We start from the raw sequence: 16,787 nt of genomic DNA, 5'->3' as shown, positions 1-16,787 counted from the left end.
GTAGCCCCTATGGTTTGCGAGAGAAAAATAATTGAATGCGATTCCCATTATAAGTCAATGGGGAAAATTAATTCACTAATAAATTAATATCAATTAAACTATAGAACCTTTCTCTTAGCAACTTGATAGCACACCATTCCCGAGTAAGCCGGTCGATTTGACATATGGCGCGAGTGACCGTCCGCCGAGTCGTCAGCGTTTCGTTGTGAGAGGGTCGGTCCCCGTGAAAAACGCGTTCTGGCACGAAACGGTTACGTTTCGCGCGTTTGTGACGCCCCCTAGGGGTCGAAGTGGAAATGCTTTTGGGGATTCGTTGAGTATGCCGCCCCCGACCTGTGGTTGAAATTCAGTGTTGACTCGACCTATTGTTTGTGATTTATGGCTGTTTTTTGCCAAACGGGCCCCTCCCGCTAACTTTGGAAGCGCGTTGCGAACGAACGGTAGGGACTATCGAAATATCCTTTGACTATGTTTATCGCGTAGCTTCATAGATCATGTGTACCGGTTTTTGAGACATTTGAAGAAAATATGTAGGAAAAGGAGCAAAAAGTGTGTTTTGGAGAAAATTCAAGATGGCGGAAAATCTATCCATACGCAAATGGGCGTGGCCTATATGGGGAGATGCGTCATGACCCAAGGAATCCAGGGAAAAAATAATTTTCATTTTCCGACCTACGGTTCAAGAGTTACGGGGCAAAACGTAAAGTTGGCCGTTATAGCGCCACCATGAGGCCGAGTGATGTCATTATTTTTTGATTAATTCTTACAATCATTATGAACCTCCTCTCCAAGTCTTGAAACTGTAGCCCCTATGGTTTGCGAGAGAAAAATAATTGAATGCGATTCCCATTATAAGTCAATGGGGAAAATTAATTCACTAATAAATTAATATCAATTAAACTATAGAACCTTTCTCTTAGCAACTTGATAGCACACCATTCCCGAGTAAGCCGGTCGATTTGACATATGGCGCGAGTGTGTGGTGCAAAAACTGTGGGAGGAGTAGCGTGCCAAACTTTGGGGAAAAGTATGGACAGACTTAAGTAAGTAAGTAAATAAATATGAGCGATAACAATAAGTCTGCCCATGCTATGCATAGGCACACTTAATAAATAAAGTTTCCCGAGGACTATAGTGTGTTGCCCTGTAAGGGCAACCACACTAATAAATAAACTAGAAATACTGTTCCTTCGAAACAGTGTGGGCTCGATTCCAACCCAACAAATAGGATACTTTAAGGTACTGTAAGGTACAGTACCCTACAGTATTGTACTGTACCTTACTATACTGTACTGCACCTTACTGTACTGTACTGTACTGTACTGTACTGTAACTTACTGTACTTTACTGTACTCTACCTTACTGTACTTTACTGTACTCTACTGTAACTTACTGTACTTTACTGTACTCTACTGTACCTTACTGTACTGTACTTTACTGTACTCTACTGTACCTTACTGTACTGTACTGTACCTTACTGTACTGTACCTTACTGTACTGTACTTAACTGTACTCTACTGTACCTTACTGTACTATACTGTACTGTACTCTACTATGCCGTACTGTAACTTACTGTACTGTACTCTACTGTACCTTACTATACTGTACTTTACTGTACTCTACTGTACCCTACTGTACTCTACTGTACTTTACTGTACTCTACTGTACCTTACTGTACTGTATTGTACTTTACTCTACTGTACTTTACTGTACACTACTGTATCTTGCTGTACCTTACTGTGCTGTACGTTACTGTACTTTACTGTACTTTACTGTACACTACTGTACTGTACTTTACTGTACACTACTGTACTTTACTGTACTCTGCTGTACCTTACTGTACTTTACTGTACTCTACTGTAACTTACTGTACCTTACTGTACTGTACTGTACTTTACTCTACTCTACTGTACTGTACTTTACTGTACTTTACTGTACTCTACTGTACCTTACTGTACTGTACCTTACTGTACTGTACTTTACTGTACTCTACTGTACCTTACTGTACTATACTGTACTGTACTCTACTGTGCCGTACTGTACCTTACTGTACTGTACTCTACTGTACCTTACTATACTGTACTTTACTGTACTCTACTGTACCTTACTGTACTCTACTGTACTTTACTGTACTCTACTGTACCTTACTGTACTGTATTGTACTTTACTGTACCTTACTGTACTGTACTCTACTGTACCTTTCTGTACTGTACCTTTCTGTACCTTACTGTACTTTACTGTACTCTACTGAACCTTACTGTACTTTTACTGTACTCTACTGAACCTTACTGTACTGTACATATTCTATGTGTTCTAGATCTACATTTTTGATTCTGTGTTTGGGAACCAGCAACTGTCAAATGGACTCCAACTGTAGTGGAGTATATTGAGTGCATATACTGTAGGCTAACAATCCCAGATCACATCTGTCCTCCACTATGTCTTTAACCAAGGCGTTCTTCTATGTGGCCACTCCAGACTGAGGAGTGGAGCATGGCTTTTATTGTGTTTGTGGATCTGACTTGGAAATGCATTGGTTTTGATATCTCCCTGACAACCAACAACAACCACTAATATGGCTGACTGTCCCTGCGGGCTCTAGGATATATGGCTATGGGATTTACATCCCATCGCCCGGACTTGATTCTTGATCACAGCTGTGTAATCAGTAGAGTGGAGAGGGACATTTATTTATAGTTTTAACTATAACTATAGTTTTATACATCACACAGCTTAGATATTTGGATCAAATCAGAGAGCAGACCTGTGTGAACGCATTGATATAAATAGCATATCTGAAGTGTGAATATTGCAGCCACAGCGCCTTAATATAAACATGGGTCCCTTTCCTCTGTCTCACGCTGTCCCCACTCACTAAACCCATTGGAAATGCATTGGGTGCTTAAAGTTAAACATTTTTATTTTTTTATAATTATACTACAAAACATTTCAAAAAGAAAAATACACGCACACTTGTCCTCAGTAAGCTGAACACATACAAATTTGAATGGTGTTGAAAGGTGTAAGCGTTTAAGAGATGAAGCGCGCCAAAGTTTTGAGGAGATACTGACTGACTGATAGATAAATAAATAAACTAGAAATACTGTTCCTTCGAAACAGTGTGGGCTCGATTCCAACCCAACAAATAGGATACTTTAAGGTACTGTAAGGTACAGTACCCTACAGTATTGTACTGTACCTTACTGTACTGTACTGTACTGTACTGTACTCTACTGTACTGTACCTTACTGTACTTTACTGTACCTTACTGTACTGTACTCTACCTTACTGTACTATACTATACTGTACTCTACTGTACCGTACTGTACCTTACTGTACTGTACTCTACTGTACCTTACTATACTGTACTTTACTGTACTCTACTGTACTTTACTGTACTCTACTGTACTTTACTGTACTCCACTGTACCTTACTGTACTTTATTCTACTTTACTGTACTTTATTGTACTTTACTGTACTCTACTGTACTTTACTGTACTCTACTGTACCTTACTGTATTGTTTTGTACTTTACTGTACCTTACTGTACTCTACTGTAACTTACTGTACTTTACTGTACTCTACTGTACTGTACCTTACTGTACTTTACTGTACTCTACTGTACCCTACTCTACTGTACCTTACTGTAGTGTACCTTACTGTACTATACTATACTGTACTCTACTGTACCGTACTGTACCTTACTGTACTGTACTCTACTGTACCTTACTATACTGTACTTTACTGTACTCTACTGTAATTTACGTTACTCTACTGTACTTTACTGTACTCCACTGTACCTTACTGTACTTTATTGTACTTTACTGTACTTTATTGTACTTTACTGTACCTTACTGTACTTTACTGTACTCTACTGAACCTAACTGTACTTTTACTGTACTCTACTGAACCTTACTGTACATATTCTATGTGTTCTAGAGGTGTATATTGAGTGCATATACTGTAGGTTAACAATCCCAGATCACATCTGTCCTCCACTATGTCTATAACCAAGGCGTTCTTCTATGTGGCCACTCCAGACTGAGGAGTGGAGCATGACTTTTATTGTGTTTGTGGATCTGATTTGAAAATGCATCGGTTGTGATATCTCCCTGAAAACCAACAACAACCACTAATACGGCTGATTGTCCCTGCGGGTTCTAGGATATATACTGTAAATCCCATTGCCCGGGATCCTAAAACCTTATTCTTTTTAAGAACAATTTCTAAAACACTACAAAACATGTCTCAAAGACAAATACAAGCAAACGTCTTCACAGTAACACAGTAACAGTTGTTTGTGTGTGTGTGTGTGTGTGTGTGTGTGTGTGTGTGTGTGTGTGTGCGTGTGTGCGTGCGTGCGTGCGTGCGTGCGTGCGTGCGTGCGTGCGTGCGTGTGCACATTGTAGATCAACTTCATAGCAGTATTAAGTGGTCCATCTATGTTTTTTATTAATAATAAAATCTGCAAAGTAACAAGTAACTGAGGCTGTCAAATGCTGTATTTATAGTAGAGTATATGTAACAAAAATGGAAAGTAGAGTAAAAGTACCTCAAAATTGTACTGTAGGTACAAGTACTTGTATATACTTGAGTAAATGTACTTAGTTACTTTGCAGCACCACAGAACAGCCAATGACAGACAGGCCTTTAATCACAGCTGTCTCAATCAGTAGAGTGGAGAGGGACATGTATAGATATGTGTAGTTTTAACTCAGAATATATACATCACAAAGCTTAGATATTTGGATCAAATCAGAGAGCAGACCTGTGTGAACGCAATGATATAGATAGCATATCTGAAGTGTGAACACTGCAGCCACAGCGCCTTAACATAAACATGGGTCTATTATCCTTCTCTCCACTCTGTCCCCACTCACTAAACCCATTGGAAATGCATTGGGTGCTTAAAGTTAAACATTTTTATTTTTTTATATTTATACTACAAAACATTTCAAAACCAAAAATACAAGCACACGTGTCCTCAGTAAGCTGAACACATAAAAATTTGAATGGTGTTGAAAGGTGTAAGCGTTTAAGAGATGAAGCGCGCCAAAGTTTTGAGGAGATACACATATATAAATAAACTAGAAAAGCAGTTCCTGCAGAAACTGCGTGGGCTCGCTCGAAACTGCCGCAAATGTTATGATGTAATAGTAGAAAATGCATTTAAGCGCAAGGGTGTAAAGTACACAAGTCTTTGTCTATAGTATGAAGTAGTTATATATAAATAGCATAACAAGTACAAATGGAAATGTACTTAGAGTATCAAAAGCAAAAGTACTCTTTAAGAATTGAAAATGACTCATTATGAAATAGAAATCTATTTGAGTAGAAGTAGTCAAAATACCAAGAGTAAAAGTATTGTTAAAGTATCGAAAGTACAAGTACAAAGAGTAAAAATGAGTATACAAATAAAAACTACTCATTTTGAATGATGTGTATTAATTATTAAGTAAAAGTATATTTGAGTAAAAGTACTCAAAATACCAAAGGGCACAAAGTATCAATAAAGTATCAAAAGTAAAAGTACTGGTTAAGAATTCAAAAATACTCATGAGGTAAAACCTATTTGAGTAAAAGTACTCAAAATACCAAAGAGTAAAAGTATTTTTAAAGTATCTAAAGTAAAAGTACTCGTTAAGAAATAAAAAGTACTCATTATGAAGTAAAATCATATTTGAGTAAAAGTAATCAAAGTACAAAAGAGTAAAAATACTCAAAATACAAAAGGGTACAATTTAGTATACAAAGTAAAAGTACTCATTTTGAATTAAATGTACTAATTATTAAGTAAAAGTATAATTGAGTAAAAGTACTCAAAATACCAAAGGGCAAAAAGTATCAATATAGTATCAAAAGTAAAAGTACTCATTAAGAATTGAAAAGTACTCATTATGAAGTAAAACATATTTGAGTAAAAGTACTCAAAATACCAAAGAGTAAAAGTATTGTTAAAGTATCGAAAGTAATCATTATGAAGTAAAAGTATATTTGAGTAAAAGTACTCAAAATACTCAAGAGTACAAAATTATCATTAAAGTATCGAAGTAAAAGTACTCGTTAAGAATTGAAAAGTACTCATTATGAAGTAAAAGTATATTTGAGTAAAAGTACTCAAAATACCAAAGAGTAAAACATTATCATTAAAGTATCAAAGTAAAAGTACTCTTTAAGATTTGAAAAGTACTCATTATGAAGTAAAAGTATATTTGAGTAAAAGTACTCAAAATACCAAAGAGTACAAAATTATCATTAAAGTATCAAAGTAAAAGTACTCGTTAAGAATTGAAAAGTACTCATTATGAAGTAAAACATATTTGAGTAAAAGTACTCAAAATACCAAAGAGTAAAAGTATTGTTAAAGTATCAAAAGTACAAATACTCATTAAGAATTGAACAGTACTCATTATGAAGTAAAACATATTTGAGTAAAAGTATCAAAGTAAAAGTACTCGTTAAGAATTGAAAAGTACTCATTATGAAGTAAAACATATTTGAGTATGGAACTGCCGATGGAATTAGATCTACAAATCATGGGGATGGGACTGGTTTTAGAATTAAATCTACAAATCATGTGGATGAGACAGGTGATGGATTTAGAGCTACAAATTATGGTATGGAACTGCAGATTGAATTAGATCTACAAATCATGGGGATGGGACTGGTTTTAGAATTAGATCTACAAATCATGTGGATGTGACAGGTGATGGATTTAGAGCTACAAATTATGGTATGGAACTGCCGATGGAATTAGATCTACAAATTATTGGGATGAGACTGGTTTTAGAATTAGATCTACAAATCATGTGGATGTGACATGTGATGGATTTAGAGCTACAAATTATGGTTTGGAACTGCCGATGGAATTAGATCTAAAAATCATTGAGATGGGATTGGTTTTAGAATTAGATCTACCAATCATGTGGAAGTGACTGTGTGTGTGTGTGTGTGTGTGTGTGTGTGTGTGTGTGTGTGTGTGTGTGTGTGTGTGTGTGTGTGTGTGTGCGCGTGCGTGCGTGCGTGCGTGCGTGTGAGTATGCATGTGTATGTGTGCATACATGCTTGCGTGCGTCCATGTGTTCCCTGGACCACACTTTGAGAACCAGATAAATAGCCGATCTACAAGCTCACAAAGTTACACAGTGCAACTTATTGTGAGCTTGTAAATCATGTGAGACCACTGACTCAGCACTGTAATTAAAGTTAATAAGGAGCACCTTTGCTTCTGAGCTGTAGAACTGTTTGTTCAAGATATGGGCCATATCCATTGGTTTGAATAGGGAGCGCAAGTGTACGAACTGATCGCTCTCCCGGAAACACGAAAAGTTGAAAACACATAGTCTTTGCTCGGGGAGTGGCTCGTTGAGTGGCTCTACGAACATTGCGATTCTGATGTTAAAAGGATCAATAATGTGCGCATGAGAGCAAGCTAGAAATGTTTGGGGGAAAATAAAAGAATTCTGAAAAACAGAAGAAAATGAGTGGAGGTTGATAGGGCGTCTGAGGCGCGACCCGGCACTCAGAGGGCCATAGATGAAATTCTGTAAGTCTCTGTTTTATTTTAGTCGCTTTTTACGAAACACGACGAGCGTGGCTACAAACGTGCCAAAAAACATGCATACATTTTAAATATTTTGGCCGTGAGGACAATACATTCACAGAAAATCTGGGAACAAGAAAAAATCTCCTCCACTCTAGCCAGTAGTAGCCACACTCTAGGGATGGTTTTCCCGCCAAAAATACCCCAAAGCACTCTACCTTTGGACTGCGATTGTGGAAGCACGGTATGACGTTTTCGAATACCGTTTGAACCATGAAGAAGTCCAAAGGCGTGTGAGCGTTTTTCAAGTTTGAATCGTGTTCCTACGTAAATGTATGCCAGAGTAATGAGGCTATAAAGTTTATTGAAAAAGTGAAAATTTGAAAGTCAGATCCCATTCATTCTCTATGGGATGAAAGATTTATGAATAAAGTTAAATATTTCAAACAGTATAAACTTTTAAAAAATGTCTAAAACAACAATGAAACTTCAAACCTCGCTGAACATTTCAAAGTTGGAACGAGGTTTTTATGTGAAAGTATGAAAGAGCTATAAGAGCACAAAGAATTTGTACGAGAAAAGTGGGCACTTTTCTACATAGACTCCCTTTATAAGGAGGAAAAATAAAAGTTTAAAAGTTAAATATTTCCAAAAATATGAAATATTTTGAAAAGAAAAATATAAGCACGCGTCACTGTAGAAAGCTGAACATGTTGAAGTTGGAACGAAGTTTCTAGCACAAAGTGTGAGGGAGTTGAAAGATGCCGAAGAAAGTGGTCGGACCCTTGGAAGTTTTAAAGAACTAGAAAAGCAGTTCCTGCAGAAACTGCGTGGGCTCGCTCGAAACTGTTATGAAGTAATAGTAGAAAATGCATTTAAGCGCAAGTTTTTTGAAAAAAAAAGTTTTTTGAAAAAAAAAGTTTTTTGAAAAAAAAAGTTTTTTGAAAAAAAGTTTTTTGAAAAAAAACGTTTTTTGAAAAAAAAGTTTTGAAAAAAGAAAAAATTAAAAAAAAAAAAAATTTTGAAAAAAAAAAGAATTTTGAAAAAAAAAAATTTGAAAAAAAATAAATAAAAAAAAATAAAAAATAAAAATTGAAAAAAAAAACTTTAAAAAATAATTTTTTTTTGAAAAAAAAAAAAATTGAAAAAAAAAATTTTTTGAAAAAAAAAAAAAATGTTGAAAAAAAAAAAAAAATGTTGAAACTTAAAAAAACTGTTTTTTTTAAGTTTGAATCGCGTTCCTACGTAAATGTATGCCAGAGTAATGAGGCTATAAAGTTTAGTGAAAAAGTAAAAATGTTAAAGTCAAATCCCATTCATTCTCTATGGGATGAAAGATTTATGAATAAAGTTAAATATTTCAAACAGTATAAACTTTTTTTCAAAATTATTAAAACAACAATGAAACTTCAAACCTCGCTGAACATTTCAAAGTTGGAACGAGGTTTTTATGTGAAAGTATGAAAGAGCTATAAGAGCACAAAGAATTTGCACCAGAAAAGTGGGCACTTTTCTACATAGACTCCCATTATAAGGAGGAAAAATTAAAGTTTAAAAGTTAAATATTTCCAAAAATATGAAATATTTTGAAAAGAAAAATACAAGCACACATCACTGTAGAAAGCTGAACATGTTGAAGTTGGAACGAAGTTTGTAGCACAAAGTGTGAGGGAGTTGAAAGCGGACGAAGAAAGGGTACGGAACCTTGGAAGTTAGAAATAAATAAATAAATATAAACTGGGGTATAACAAGCTGGACTCGCCTTCAGCGAGCCCACAATAAACATAAACTGGGGTAGAACAAGCTGGACTCGCCTTCAGCGAGCCCACAACAAATAAATAAATAATGAAGATAACATACGTGTGCTCGCCTTCCAGGCGAGCCCACAATAATGAAGATAACATACGTGTGCTCGCCTTCCAGGCGAGCCCACAATAATGAAGATAACATACGTGTGCTCGCCTTCCAGGCGAGCCCACAATTATGGAGAGTCTAAGTGGTACCGGATATGCAGCTCGGCAAATAAAAGGTGAATTGATCCCAGTGCATGACGGAGGACGATATCGCGATAAATTAAATCTCCACAATACGATTATCATGAGTGTTTTTTTATCACGATAAACGATAATATCGCTTATCGTCCCATCCCTATTGCTGTGTCTCTCGTTTCAAATTGTTTCAAAAAGTGCTTCATACATAACATGATCCAGCCATGACCACCGCCTGGTTTGCACATTGTCCTGTATATGCTAGGCTATAGAAGTTTAACTGAACACATTATGATGCAATATTTTATGCTTGTAGATCTGCTATTTTTGAAAAATCGTGAAAATTAGAATTTTGACCCGATTCTATAAGTGTCTTTTGAATCCTTCTAAGATTTTTGGAAAAAACCTAGGTTTCTATGTCAGCAATCTGGCCAGCCATCGTCAAAGAAAAGGTCCTTTTCACTTAACTGGAGCTCAGTTAGTCTGTTCTTGAGAGACTACTATGTCAGTGGTGCTCAAACCTTTTCATGTGAAGGACCCCCACAATGATATTTATTTGGCCACGGACCCCCATCTCAAAATATTTAGTTGCAGGGACCACCCAGAAGCAGAATTTGAGTTACAAACGTTTGCTTTGAAAATACATATATATCAAAGATTTGCACAAATTTTCACTACTTTTTCAAAAATAGCAGATCTACAAGCCGCGCTGTGAGCTTGTATATCTGCTATTTTTCACTGGTTAAAGCATTCAACAATTCTAGGCCTAAATGGGTTAAAACTTTAATTAGCGCTCCAAGCAGCAAAGCTGACACCTTTTAAGTTATAACAAAGGTGTCACATTTAATCTTTAAGGTGGGCGAACAAAAGACATCCCTCAAGTGAGCTTTTACAATGTAGATCCTTGTTCCTCCGACACAAAGGAGGGTTATTTCTCACCTTGAGCTCAACATGTTCAAATGCAACGAATCCATCGGGATGGATCGGCACCCCGGCCAGAGAATAATGAGCACCGAAGCCCATTGTTAACATTTTAATTACACTTTCTTGTTCTGAAACAATGCGAAGGGCAGCTGTAAATGTTTCAAAGTTTCAGACTGGTGATGAATGAACGTGATATTGAACTAGGCCTAATAAGCTAAAATGTTCAAACACACACCCTCAAGTCAGAGCTCACGTTGTGTGAAGCATTCTTTTTAATTATTATTGTTATCATCGTCATCATCATGATCGTATTTGTTTCCCAAATGTGTTCTGAACTAAGAAAGAGAGAACATTCTTTTCAAATTACATTCTTATCATTATTATTTTTTAATTCGTCTTTATTTAGAGTGGTGGATTATTTTGACCCTTGTCCTCACAATATAGAAGTATAATCAAAGTCAGCAGGAGTAAGACGGAACGTGTGTGTGTGTGTGTGTGTGTGTGTGTGTGTGTGTGTGTGTGTGTGTGTGTGTGTGTGTGTGTGTGTGTGTGTGTGTGTGTGTGTGTGTGTGTGTGTGTGTGTGTGTGCACATACAGTATATTGTTTCCTACCAGCCATGTCTGGAAAGCAGAGCATAAGCATTCAGTTTTCTACTGTTTTGCCTCTGGTTTCTTGACACACTCCTCTCTTCCATTCCACAAATCCCCTCTGTTGTTTTGTTCTGCTGATACGGGCTAGGGTTAGGGGGGTGTTCTGCTGATATGCCACAAATGATGAGCAAAGGTCTCTGGGGCGTCATCACTGGAGGGAGAAGGATTTGGATAGCTGGAGAAGAATGTCTAAAAATGTTATGTCAAAATATACAGAAAGTTGACTCAAGAGAGAGAGAGAGAGATATGAAGAGTTTTTTCCTTTTCATGCTTTTGGCTGATCTTGGTACGGCGATGTACTGTATGATGTAGTTAATAATTTTGAGGTAGTTTTTTACTTTACTTGAGAATGTTTCCATTTAGCGGCAATTATTGTACTTTTTTACTCCACTACAATTATTTCAAAACTTTAGTTACTAGTTACTTTGACTGATTTTGGTTATTCTTACAAAAATGTATATCAACCACTTAACTGTTATAGGCAGCACGGTTGTACATGTGTAAATGTACTGCAGAAGACTTGTTTTTGAGGACTGAACATTTTCACAATAGACATACTGTGTAGCGATTTCCGTGATTTTAGGGCAAAATCTGTAGGAGTAGTGTCCAAAAATGTGTTTTAAAAAATCGGCCTGAAGGTGGCGCTAAATGGGATAGATCCATGTTGATGACATGAGTGTAGATGAGCAAGTGTGTACCGATTTGCATGATTTTAGGGCATAATTTGTAGGAGCAGTGTCCAAAAATGTGTTTTGCAAGAATCGGCCTCATGGTGGTGCTAGAAGAGGGCCATGTGAGAATTGATGGGTGGAGGTTGTGGTTTGGTAGGCAAGGAGTGTATGTGTGCAAAATTTGGCATGGATCGAGCCAACGGTTGCGGAGATATGAGCAGGGCAAAAGTGTGACGTGTGACAGACAGACTGACGGACTGACAGACAGCTGGTCGAGGTTTTGATAGTAACTGCGACCTGACGGTCGCAACCCTATTTTAACCAACTAAAAAAAACAGCCTATAGGCCATAGGGTGTCATGATGTTTACATACCGGTATGTCTGAAAGAGAATAACATAATAGAATACACACACATATGTTATGGTATGAGATAATATTAGCAGTAATATAGACAAAAATATATAGAAAATAGATCAGAAGTTTCACACCCTCTAGTTCTTAGAACCCCATCATATTTCTAATTCCTCTTCCATCCTCTCTCCCTCTACCACCACTCACGCCCACTGCCTCAACCCCCCCTTCCCCCCTCCATCCCCCCAGCGCTATACTGTCTGGGCACCTGTCTTCCCGCGGCGCTGCCCTTGCCCCCGTTTTTCCCCCTCCCCAGCGGTCCCTGCTCTGACAGGCGTACCCCTGCGGGGCGGCGGTCTCGCACGGCTGGGCCGCGGCCACACAGATGTGTCCCCTCCTCTCCTCCTCGTCCTTTTCTGTCCAGCCACCAGGCCCACAGCCCCGGCCCCCAGTCCGTGACGTGTCCCTACGCTGTCTACACACCTGACGTCTCCCCACGGGTCACTGGGTCTTCTCTTCTCTCCTCCTCCTCCCCTTCTTCCTCTTCCTCCTCTTGTCCTCTACCCCCCTCGAATTTTGATCTGCTGCAGTTTTTCCACCATAATTTAACCAGGGAAATCTCGCTATTTCTACGTCCCGTCCCGACTAAGGGAGTCGGCAGGTTAGCTACTCACCCGCATCACGGTTACTCACCAGGTTAACATTCACCCGTGTCGAAAGAAGAACCGTTGAACAGATGCTATGTCGCAATATCGACACGCTCCCAATTTAACCCATTTAGGCCTAGAATTATTTAATACTTTAACTATTGAAAAATAGCAGATCTACAAGCTCACAGTTTGCAAGCGCACTAGCTTGTAGACCTGCTATTTTTGAAAATTTGTGAAAAGGTGTGCAAATCTTTGAATATATGTATTTTTAAAGCAAACATTTATAACTCAAATATTTGCTTCTGAGGGTCCCTGGAACTAAATATTTTAGATGGGGGGGGGGGGGGGGGAGGTTTGAGCACCACTGACATAGAAACACAGGGTTTAGAAGACACTTATAGAATAGGGTCAACATATTCAAAGACCTGCACAGATGTCCATGATTTTTCAAAAATAGCAGACCTACACAGCCCCGACCCCCGGTCTGTGACGTGTCCCTACACTGTCTACACACCTGACGTCTCCCCACGGGTCACTGGCTCTTCTCTTCTCTCCTCCTCCTCCCCTTCTTCTTCTTCCTCCTCTTGTCCTCTACCCCCTCGAACCCTATGCCCCCCACCCCCCGGCCTTTCTCTCAGGGGCGTCACAAGGGAGGGAAAAGTGGGTCTGAGTTACTATAGGGCCCAAGGTGGAGGGGCCTTAATTATTTTATACTTTAGCTATTGAAAAATAGCAGATCTACAAGCTCACAGAGTGCCACACTACGAGCTTGTAGATCTGCTATTTTTGAAAAGTCGTAAAGTTGTGAAAATGTTTGCAAAAAATGTTTGGATTACTGCATGTTTTTGTCATATGCTTTAGTTTCTCTCGTTTAGGCAGAACCAAGCCAATGAAAGTCGGAGCCTCAGAGGAGGGGGTGGGTCTAACTTTTGAAAATCAACAGAAACAGTGGAGGGAGGGGGAGCTCAGCCAAAGCTCTTAATTGCTCCCTTTGAACTTCAAAGGTGGTTGTGCTTATCTCGTTAGCATCAAAGACAACAACCTGTTTGATGCCTGTCATAGAGGGGAGGGGGGGAATGTTTTTGTGTACACACAAGTCAAACACAACCCCTCCCACCAGATCTCTTGTGATTGGGAATTTCAAATTTCAAATCCCCTCCCCTTTGAAATCTCTTGTCAATGGGACAATGTCAGACTCAAGCTCAGCGCAGAGTCTGAAATCAGAATAAAAGTTTTCACGATTTTTCAAAAATAGCAGATCAACAAGCTCGCTGCGCGGCGCGCTGTGAGCTTGTATATCTGCTATTTTTCAATAGTTGAAGCACAAAACAATGCATAATAATGGGTTCCCAGTTTCCCCATATTATGAAGAACATTCATGGAGGGCCTGCAGTGAATCGTTGTACCCAGGGACCAGAATTTGGTGTGACACCCCTGGTCACCACCACCCCACCCCATTGCATCGCTCTGCTTCTTTGATGTGCACCAGCGCCTTGCGCTGGAACTTTTTCCTTCTTCTTCTTTTTCTGTTGTTCCCGTTGGCTGGTCTATCTCCGTTCTGCCTCTGATTCCCTGACTCACACACTTCCTTTTCATTTCCCGCCCACTCCCTCTCTCCCTCTCTCCCTCCCTCTCTCCCTCTCTCCCTCTCTCCCTCCCTCTCTCCCTCTCTCCCTCTCTCCCTCTCTCTCTCCCTCTCTGCGGCCGTTATATTCTTCCATGCATGCAAGACGCTTTGTGTCGTATTGGGGGTTTTCATATTTTTTTCCCTTATTTCTTTTCCCTTTTGTATGACTCTTTTATTCCATGCTTATGATCTCGCTTTCTCTTTTATGGCAACAATCCTGGTCCTACATTTTGTGGTGCTGCAACAAAAAAATGGCTGATCTACAAGCTCACAACAATGTGTTGCATCACGATAAGTTGTGAGCTAAGAGATCAGCGATTTCCAGCTCTCGACGCCAGTGTACAACGGAGTATCATTATACAGATCAATCTCAGAAAACTAGAATATTTTGTAAAAGTAAATATTCTTGATACCTTCATATTTTTCTTGAAACATTCAGATATTCTACATAGTTTGTACATTCAATGAATTATTCCAAACCATTTTGTTGTTAAAAAAATGAATTTATATGGCATACAGCTCATGAAAGTCCATGTTTCAAAATATTACAATATTACACAAGACAAGACCACTCAAAACAAGGATTTATATTAGCGAAATGTCAACCTTCTGAAGTCAGAGTTGCTTTAAGTCCAGTGGGAAGTTTCCGAAGTCAGTTATGATTTGGGGTGCTATGGCATCTGCATACTTATTTACAAAATATTCTAAATGTCTGAGATTGATCTGTAAATGAAGCAAACATCTTCTCTTCTCTTCTCCTCTCCTCTCCTCTTCTCTTCTCTTCTCTTCTCTTCTCTTCTCTTCTCTTCTCTTCTCTTCTCGCTATGCCATCTGCATGCCTTCTGCGCATTAGAGAGGGAAGAACATGGGAGGGTTCTTTTAAAATTTTCAAGACCACTTAAGACATTAGTCCAAATGAGACATGTGAGTTGGGCCTAAGCACTTGGTAAAGATTACCCCCGGGCACCTTTAATTGAGAACTTGGCTTAATGAAAAGCTGCTGTGAGGAGAATTCTCCTACCACCATTTTCAGTTTGGGGGAAACCAAACCGGGGCCCAGAGAGTTCTATAGAGGCTCGCCTTCGTGGCCAGGTTCCTCTTAACGGCTGTTATCAGGGAGCTTTTGTTCACTGTTCAATGGCTTTGAAATGACATAGCGTGGAAGGAACACGTTATTCCAAACAGTTGCTTTTCCCTCCATCAGTCAGGATTACTGCATGTTTTTTTACAAAATGGATGGCGGCACCGAGTGCCGCGCTGCGAGCTTGTAGATCTGCTATTTTTGAAAAATCGTGAAAACCTTGACCCAGTTCTATAAGTGTCTTTTGAATCCTTCTAAGATTTTTTTGAAAAAACTATGTTTCTATGTCAGCAATCTGGCCAGCCATCGTCAAAGAAAAGGTCCTTTTCACTTAACTGGAGCTCAGTTAGTCTGTTCTTGAAAGACTACTATGTCAGTGGTTCTCAAACCTTTTCATGAGAAGGACCCCCAAAATTATATGTATTTGGCCACGGACACGTATCTCAAAATATCTAGTTCCAGGGACCACCCAGAAGCAAAATTTGAGTTACAAATGCTTTGAAAATAAGATTTGCACACATTTTCACGACTTTTTCAAAAATAGCAGATCTACAAGCTAGCAGTGCGGCACGCTGTGAGCTGCTATTTTTCTGCTATTTTTCACTGGTCAAAGTATTCAATAATTCGAGGCTGGGTTAACACAGATGTTACTAAATACTGTATGTACATTTAGAGAAACTAAAGTCTTTGGGTACTAAGATCAGTTACTGGAAATAATGCAGTTGAAAACTGAGGAACTGTCTTCCTGGCAAAACAATATCGAGTGTCACACACACTGACAAACATTAAGTCTTAAAAGTTAAGTCCGTATAGCGTTAATTTAACTCTGAGAGTTCACATAGAGTTTACTGTGTATCCATGCATAGCTAGCCTAGCGTACATGCAAGCATCAGGGCCTCCCACACACATAGTCAACAGCAGTCTGAAAGACATACAGATAACATGCGCTTCCCCCTACGGCGCATGGTATTCTTCTATAATTAATGCTGGAGTGCCCGTTTTAGAAGGAGCCTGCGGTGGACGCTAATCCCATGAACAAAGATGACGGGTTTAGGAATTTAACCCCAAGAGCCCCGGTAAACATCCAGTGGCATAAACAGTGGCATCTTTTTTAACCAAACAAAATTAAACCCTATACTACCATCCCTAGTTAAATATTACCATTTCAACCTTGGGCAATTAATGGCTAAGGCCTACTTTTTAAGATTCTCGGTCTAAAAAAGAAAGTATCACGTCCCAAAGAACCCTGGCAAAATGTTTTGTGACCCGGGCTCCGCCTGCCTGGTGTCTTTTATTGGTCA

The sequence above is a fragment of the Nannobrachium achirus genome (assembly GCF_963921795.1).
Source record: "Nannobrachium achirus genome assembly, chromosome: 22".
Lineage (NCBI taxonomy): Eukaryota > Metazoa > Chordata > Actinopteri > Myctophiformes > Myctophidae > Nannobrachium > Nannobrachium achirus.
This window is presented reverse-complemented; position numbering follows the sequence as displayed.